The sequence below is a fragment of the Pseudorca crassidens genome, chromosome 17 (assembly GCF_039906515.1).
Source record: "Pseudorca crassidens isolate mPseCra1 chromosome 17, mPseCra1.hap1, whole genome shotgun sequence".
Lineage (NCBI taxonomy): Eukaryota > Metazoa > Chordata > Mammalia > Artiodactyla > Delphinidae > Pseudorca > Pseudorca crassidens.
This window is the reverse complement of record NC_090312.1, coordinates 14,640,081-14,649,354: the sequence shown is the minus strand read 5'-3', so window position 1 is coordinate 14,649,354 and position 9,274 is coordinate 14,640,081. Positions and strand designations below refer to the sequence as shown.

The 9,274-nt window shown below is 39.1% G+C and overlaps 1 non-coding gene across 1 annotated transcript; it reads left to right on the top strand.

Annotated features, from left to right (window-relative positions):
- Positions 1–226: 226 nt before the first annotated feature.
- LOC137210787 (U6 spliceosomal RNA) lies at positions 227–329 on the top strand. Its single transcript, XR_010936722.1, has one exon. It is a non-coding gene; the product is annotated as a U6 spliceosomal RNA (small nuclear RNA).
- Positions 330–9,274: the final 8,945 nt, after the last annotated feature.

The window sequence follows — 9,274 nt, the reverse complement described above, 5'->3', positions numbered from 1 at the left end:
GCATTTCTAGCAAGTTCTCCAATGATGCTCTGGTATGGGACTATGCTTTGAGGGCTTCCTATTAGTAACTTTTCCTTGACCATTGATCTGATTCCTCTTAAAATAAAATTAGTTATTCAAACATGTATTTTATATTTTTTTATAAATCTGGGAGACTCAACCTGCCACCTACATGGGATTTGTTAATAAGTTCTGAAAATCATCTCAAAATTTTAAGATTTAGTGGTTGTTTCAGCAGCATGTATACTAAAATTGAAACAATACAGAGAAGACTCGCATGGCCCCTTCACAAGGATGACATGTGAATTCATGAAGCTTTCCATGTTTTTTGGAATCTCTTGTGTGCTGTTGGTAGGAATGAAAAGTGATACAGCCACTATGGAAAACAGAATGGAGATTCCTCAAAAATTAAAAATAGAAATACCATACGATCCAGGAATCCCATTTCTGGGTGTATAGCCAGGAGAATTCAACATAGGATCTCAAAGAGTTATTTGCATACTCAAGTTCATTGCAGCATTACTCACAATATCTAAGAGGTAGAAGCAACCCAAATATCCATGGACAGATGAATGGAGAAAGAAAATGTGGTATATACATGCAATGGAATATTATTCAGCTTGAAAAAAAAATGGAAATCCTGTCACATGTTACAACATGGATAAACCTTGAGGACATTATGCTAAGTGAAATAAGCCAGGCACCCAGAGATAAATGACGTATGATTCCACTTACATGAGGTATCTAAAGTAGTCCAACTCACAGAAACAGAATAAAATGGTCGTTGCCAGGGGCTGAAAGAGGGGGAAATAGGGAATTGGCGTTCAACTGGCATAGAGTTTCAGTTTCGCAAGCTGAAGCTCTAGAGAAGGCAATGTGAATATACTTAACACTACTGAACTGTACTCTTAAAAATAGTTAAGATGGGGCTTCCCTGGTGGCGCAGTGGTTGAGAGTCCACCTGACGATGCAGGGGACATGGGTTCGTGCCCCAGTCCGGGAAGATCCCACGTGCTGCAGAGCGGCTGGGCCCGTGAGCCATGGCCGCTAATCCTGTGCGTCCAGAGCTTGTGCTCCACAACGGGAGAGGCCACAGCAGTGAGAGGCCCGTGTACCGCAAAAAAAAAAAAAAAAGTTAAGATGGTAAATTTTATATGTGTTTTTTACCATGATTAAAGAAAAATTGCTAATTTAAAGATAACAGTAATCCTTGGTTGGTGAGGCATCTAGAGAGAAGTGGAGAAGTAGCTCTTTGTGGCTACTCAAATGTGAGCTGGGGACTTATCCTGTTTCCAGCGTTAGCAAGATTTCCCCTACCTGTGGGCCTATGGATTCCTAACCTCTCATATAAGACTCCTTAAAGCACTTGGGCTTGGGTCCAATCCGGAGATTCTAATTTGGTCTGTAATGTGACCTGGATGGTAGGATTTTTGAAAGATCCCCAGATGGTTTGAATTGTAGCCAGAGCTACAAAGCATTGTTTGGATCAGTGATTCATAAATTATGAAAGGTTAAGAAGATTCTCTTTGGGGTTTGTCAAACTCTATATGCTCAGTTCTCCTCTCTTCTCTTCCTCACAGCCCAGGTAATTCCGGTTATCATCCCCCTCCCCTACCAACTGGAGAAATATAGCATTAGATGATTTCTAATGCCTCTTTCAGATAAAATACATCCATGATTACCCTTTTCTATGGTAGGATTCTTCCGTCAATGAATTGGGCTGGATCTTATACGAAGAAATTCTTTTTTTCAAACCTCAGTTATAGGGAGTTGAGTTTATCATCAACTGGGTTTGCACACGGTCAAGATTTCTATTAATATTGGTGGAACAGACTTAGTTTTGGCTGTGTGTGTACACAAAGCCCACCCATCCTTTTAAATCCTCCTCAGTCAAACTTCACAGTTAAAGCATAGCATTTAGGCTTAAAATCAAACTGTTGAACTATAACAAAATTCCAGTGTTTTGCTTGTACATTGTTTGACAGGCTATGAATAGCTTAGAAGATGATCTGAAGAATGAAGAGATAATGTTTCAGTGAGTTAACATGTGTGGAGGGATTAGGTCCTGCCAAGGGCAATTTCCTAGGCTCCCTAAAAATCAGTGTCATAAAATCAGAGGGTACCCAGACAATCCTAAGGAATTGTAACTGTATTATTAGGGTGTGCCCATTACCAAAAAGATCCCAAATGGAAACAACTCCTCACATATTCAGCCATTTGTAAGCCAGTTTAGATACTCGTGAAATCAGAAATTTGCCAGCATAGGAAACGGGACTTGCCAACTCAATGCTGTTTAATATTAATTAAACTTAATATATATAGCTCAGTTATCTGTTTTTCAGATATTCCCAAACAGAATACCAGAGAAAAAGAAATAACACTGCATTCATAGTAAATGTATATTTAAATTATATAATCATAAATGTATTCATAATTATATATGCATATTATGTAATGTGAATTATCATATATTCTAGATTTCTGAATATTTCTAGAGTAACTGAATAGGAGGAATAGATATGCCAAATTAATAATTTCCATAAGATTGGTTACCTGGGAAAGTTAACCTGAGAATACATTGTTGCAGGTGTTGTTTATACAAATACATGTTTTTCTACACTGTGAAGAAGGCCAAAATACTGCTATGTGACCTGCCTGATTAGCATTCAGGAGTAGGAGGGATTAAAGCTGCCTAGAATTTTATGAGACGACATCACGAGGAAATAACTACCCAGCTGTGTTTTCAAACATGTCTAAGAGTGACCAATACCACTGCTACAGAGATATTACCTTGGAAAGGTGTCCAGTAACACATGAAGGACAAAAGATGATAGCAATCTTGGTGATTATTCAGTGCATCCAAATTTTGATGGGTTTCCCTTTGTGAAGATGATTATATATATAATGGAACTATCACTGTCCCTTCCTCATCTGGTATAAGAATGTAATATGTAACACAGGGCAAGAAACATCCAATTTCTACTGAACGACCCAATTTATATTACAGTTAGTCTTTGGAATATTTAGATGTTAAGCATTACTGAAATGTATAAAATTAAATTAGCGTTCCCAGCATCAGCACTAATGTAGCAGACACTGACACTGGCTGTACATATAGGGAAGAGTAGAAGAAATCAAGGCTACAGGGGCAGAGAACCCAGGTTCAGGGTCCTAGTCATGCTCTGAAACTATTCCAACCAAGATGGAATAACAAGGGCTATGTTAACTCTCCTGCAGGAACACTAAAAAACTGGACACAACATATGAAAAACGATTTTTAAGACATTGGACATCAGACAACAAAGCCTAATAATCCCTGAGAGATAGGAAACAGATGAGGTGAGTCCTACAATTATCCCAGAATATTGCTTTAGAGAGTTTCCAGGTTATGTTACTGGCAGAAGGGGCCCAAGCTAAGCCTGTTAGTCTCCCCTGTGTTGGGGAAATGGACTTGGGAGCCCAAGAAAGCCAAAGTGGCTGGAGTTTGCAAAGTAAAGTACTGGAGAGAGAAAACATACAGAAAGAACTCCAAAAAACTGCAGAGGGCACCTTCTTTAGTCTCCAGCTGAGTTCTGACCAGTGCATGCAGGTGAAAAAACTACACGAGGGGGGGTTTCCCTGGTGGCACAGTGGTTGAGAGTCTGCCTGCCGATGCAGGGGACACGGGTTCGTGCCCCTGTCCGGGAAGATCCCACATGCCACAGAGCGGCTGGGCCCCTGAGCCATGGCCGCTGAGCCTGCGCGTCCGGAGCCTGTGCTCCGCAACGGGAGAGGCCACGACAGTGAGAGGCCCGCGAACAGCAAAACAAACAAACAAACAAACAAAAAAACCACACAAGGGTAGAGAAAAATGCAACATCAATTCTTGATAAAAACTCTCAGCAAACTAGGAATAAGGAAATTTAACCTGATAAAGAACATCTATGTGAAAAAAGATCTTACAGTTAACATTATACTTAATGGCGAAAGACAGAATTATTTCCCCTTAAGATCAGAGCCAAGACAGGGATATCTGCTCTTATCATTTCTATTCAACATTATACTAGCAGTCCTAGCTGGTGCAGTTAGGCAAGAAAAACAAAAATAATTGCATCCAGATTGGAAAGGATGAAGTAAACTTGTCTTTACGTGTAGGTGGCCTTATTGTCTACGTAGAAAACTTGATGGAATTTACCAAAAAAATGAGAACCAATAAATGAGTTTAGAAAAGTTTTGGGATACAAGATTGACATATAAAACTAAATTGTATTCAAATATATTAGCAATGAATATTTGGAAGTTGCAATAAAGGTCATTTACAGTAGCATAAAATTAGAAAATACTTAGAGATAAACCTAACAATGTACAGGGTAAAACCTGTACATTGAAAACTATAAAATATTGCTGAGGTAAATTTAAAAAGACTTGAGTAAATGGAGAGATATACCTCATCCATGTGTTGGAAGATTCCAACTGTTAAGACGCCAAATATCCCCAAACTGATCTAAAGATTCAACACAACCCCAACCAAAATTCCAGCAGGCTTTTTGGTAGAAATTAGCAAGCTGGTTTTAAAGTTCTTATGGAAATGCAAAAGGATCTAACTCTAGCCAACAACAGCAACAAACTTTGGAAATGAAGAACAAAGTCAGAGGGCTAACACTACCTGATAGGTAGACAAAACTTGGCTAGCTCAAAATTATGCCCTGAGGCAGACAATTAGGAATATCATGATGCTGTACTAAATCATTGTTTTCCTATTTAGCAAATGACCGGTTTGATGAGCTAAACAATGTGCTGGAAGTATATGTATTACGACTTAGTTGCCAGATTATACACAGGAAGAAATGAAAAATGAAGTATGGAGCACTAAGAGTAGGGATCAAAAACCTTGTGTTCTAACAGCTCATATTTCTTACTGCATACAGATGGAGAAACAGTATTTACCTGCTTTCTTTTCTTTGTTGTGAGGTGTGAAGCACGTAAATATGTTTAAAAAGCACAAAACACTATGCAACTCTGGAATTGTTAGCACGTGAATGCAGATCTGTCATAATGTGTATTTGGGAAGGGGGAGACACCCAATTCTTGTCCATTCTGGGGAAAAAGTGCCCAAAAGATCCCCAAAGCCTGGACCACCTGTAGGGTGCAAAAGCTCAGTGCTCAACCCCACATCTCATGGGGTTGGACGTTAATTTAGAGGAGCAGCATGTGGGTAAAATGGAAGTATAATCCAGGTATGTACTAATTAATACAATTAGACAGGACTTTCTACTAGCTCAGTAGATATTGGGCTTTACGGGTGAGTGGTGAGGATTAAATGAGACAAAAGTACGTGCAGAGCATGATGTACAAAGTATGGCACTTAATTTAGGAATTTTATAACGTTAGTCAGAAATATCCATGGCTTTCAAACAAACCTCCCAAAATGATGTTAAAATTTAGGAGAGCAAAAGCATTCCTTTCTGTGAGGAATAATGTAAGCCAAGCACTTTGTTCCGTTTCCGTTATTGCCATGGTTACCTGGAAGCTCAGAACCAATTATGAAACAGTTCTAACAATTCTAAAATACTTATCAATTTTTTATCTGATTTATCTGGCCGTTGATGCTAGTTTTCTGTTCCAATTAACTTTCTCTAAAATGCCTACTCCTTTTGGGGAAGAGGGAGAGAGAAGGAAAATGAATGAATGAATGAATGAATAAAGAAACTATATATATGTATATACATATCTATTCACATTCATTCAATAAACACATATGAACTACTGCAGCAGACCCTATGTAAACCCTGCCTGAAAACTAGCCTCATTATAATTAAATCCCAGCATCTGTGAATGTGTGTGTGTGTGTGTGTGTGTGTGTGTGTGTCTATCTTTTATGTCTGTGTCTACCCTGACTCTATTGAAATAATCTCATTCTTTAGGGACTTTGAGTTAAAGGAAAATCCTTCCTTTTTTGGCCAAGGGAGGATGAGGCGTTAATTAAATTCCCCGTAGGCGTCTTTCGTGATGCAGTAATACTAAATCCAGAGATAAGTTGTCTTGGCAACTGTTACCCGCCTGCTTTTTAGGCTTGTGAATAAAGATGTTTGAGAACGTAAATCACCAGCTGAGGTCTAACAGATTTTATTCTCGCTCTTCCAAAGAAGCTGGACACTAATTGATAATACAGCACACTTTCATTTATGTTTGAATAATAAAGCAATGCTCATAGCTCAGTCCTTGGACGATTACATATATTACTCATGCTTTCAAAATGTAATAAAGATACATACTTAATATCAGTTCTCCAATTAAAGTTTATCACCAAGCTCGGTGACAGTTATAGTTTTTGGCAGAGATTTTTAATTTTCTTCAAATGCTTTCTTGGGATTCACAAAGCAGCTTCAAGCATAAACATGTTTAGCTTGGGGGAATGGGAGGGGTAGAAATCAACACACATGCACATGAAGACGACAACTATATGCAAAATTTTAAATAATTCTATTTTTCAAAATAATTTCTTTTTAATTAAAAAATCCTTTTAAGGCTCCACATGTACTGGAGAAATGGGCTACTGAGTAAATTGGTTGACTATCAATTTTTTGGCTGGCTAATATGCACTGACGTCCTTCCCTAGCACTAAAATAATATATATGCCCATAAAACCACTTTTTTTATTTTATTTTTTTTGCGGTACGCCGGCCTCTCACTGTTGTGGCCTCTCTCGTTGCGGAGCACAGGCTCTGGACGCGCAGGCTCGGCCATGACTCACGGGCCCAGCCGCTCCGCGGCATGTGGGATCTTCCCGGACCGGGGCACGAACCCGTGTCCCCTGCATCGGCAGGTGGACTGTCAACCACTGCGCCACCAGGGAAGCCCTCATAAAACCACTTTTACTAGATAATAAATTAATCCTCACTTGGAGAGGCTTTACAATGAATACTTTATAGAAATCTTGAGTATTCAACAATTATGCGGAATTGAAAGGTGTCCAAGATCACTTGGTCCAACCCCTTTCCTTTACAGAAGACGATACTGAAATTCACAGAAACCATAAATGTGCTGAGCCTACTGGAACTATGACCCAGCCACGAGTTCCCAAACATCTCGCCAAAGCAATACAGAGGGTCCTGCTACTGTGGTCTTCCCTGCACTTATTTCTGGCTAAAACAACCCTTTCATGATATTTTTTTCTTCTCATAGAGGCAGCATGGTATGATTTAAAAGTTTGGATTTCTGAGTCATATAGATCAGGGTTCAAATTCAGATTACTTACCTCTAAAAAAAAAAAACCTCTAGCCTCCATAAGCTTGATTCCTATGTAATTCTTGTGGTCAGGTAGCAGCTGCCCCAGCTATAGAATATATGGAGGGGTTCTACAACCTGGAAATGATGAAGATGACAAAGGAAATTTGTGAGAGGCTGATCCCACTCTGCCATGAGAACTTCACATAGTGTATAACACATGGTTAGAGTAAATTAGCTCTACAGAACAGAGCGTGTTTCAATATCAGTCTCCATTTAGTGCCCACGGGTGAACTGTTCTCATTCGGGGTTGCTAAGGAAGAGGCCTTGGACTTGTCATGTCTGAATGTTTTTCTCTGTGACCCATCCTGTCCTTTCCCCATATAGGTTTAGTCTGCAACAAAATATCTGCTTCTTGGTTCTTTATATGTCAAAGCCAAGAAGGACTGCAAGATAATATAGCACAATGTGCTCAGCTTTTTTTTTTTTTTTTTAAGCCTGTCACTTCGGAAGCAGGTGATAAGGTCTTCTGTAAGAGTCACTCACTAGGGCAGTGCTGTCCAACAGAAATTTCTGCGACAATGCAAATGTTCTCTGTGTACACTGACCAAAATGGTAGCCACTAAACTTACGGGGCTATTGAGCACTTGAAATAGGGCTAACGTGACGGAATGGCTGAATATTTTATTTTGCTTAATTTAGTTAATGTAAACTTTAAGTTGAAATGGCCACATGTGAGTAGAGGCTACCATACTGGACAGACTGGTCTAGAGGTTGGATGAATAGATATTGGTAGCCTGCCTCTCTGTCTCTCCTCCTTCTCTTTCCTCCCTTTCTTCCCACTTTCCTCAACTTCTTCTACTTCAAGTTTTTTGGGTTTGTTTTTCTTTTTCTCTATACATGATAAAGTAACCCAGGCCAAATAGGGCTTCTCCCAAGGAAACATATTTGCTTTTTAATAGAGTCCTTTTGGGGACAACGTTTAAACTGGAAAAAAAATAAGAATGTCAGGCTTTGTAGAATTCTGGTAGGGAAGTCCTTCGCAGTTAAGGAGGTTTGTGCTTATCCTGTGCTCCTCAAACTACCACTTATAGGTAAGTATCTGCTCTGCCAGTTTAGAACAGAAGGCATAGTTGAGCATCTTTTGCATTGCTGACACTGACATTTCCTGATATGCTGTAGCAATGTCTTAGTCCCTTTAAAATTACCTGATAATGAATTGAATACCAATAGCTTTCACTATTCTAAGTCATTAAGTCTAGACTCCATTCTTAAAACAGTAATGATTTCAGTTTTAAAGACTCTGCTCATCTATCTCTAGTCCTCCCATTCCCATGTGTTGTGTAAATATAGATCCTACTCAGGTACTTCCTTCGTTCTACTTAGATACTGGACGGAACAAAAGTAACAAGATTAATACAAGCATTTATATTCAAAGACGGAAGACAGACAAAGCATTTCATAGGTAGCCCTTAGGAAGGTTTCCTAGTTTTCAATAGAAATTTTCTTCTTCAATATCTCGTGTCTAGTGTCTGGCCTGGAGACGTTTTGGGAGGTCTTTGTTTCTCAGCTTCTGAAATCAACAGTGATTTCTGAGTGCATGACCTGTGGTAACTGATGCCCAGTTTCTTCTTTCTAGATACCAGCTGACTCATGACCCAGTCAGGCAGAAATCAAAAAACAGAGCCTTCTTGGTAGCTGAGTACAGGGCTGCTTTCTAAAGCTGTTATTCCAATAAATTATTTCCTAAAACTGGGTCCAAATGTGAAATTTAACCCACTGTGAAGATTGCACTGATCCATTTAGCAAAGTTCCCAACTCCTCTTAGCTGCCTAAAATATCTTTTTATATTTTATTCTAATGATGTGACTGGTTTGTTTTTTGAACGCTTATAAAATCCTGGACATCTAGAGTGGTGCAGCACCGAAGTAATTTGTACCCCACTCATTAGCAATGTGATCAATTAGCCAAACATTCTACAAAAATCATAGGATAAGGGAAACTCTTCTTCATTTATTCATTTAATATTTTGGTGCTTCCCATTTTAGGACCTCTGTATGGGTACATT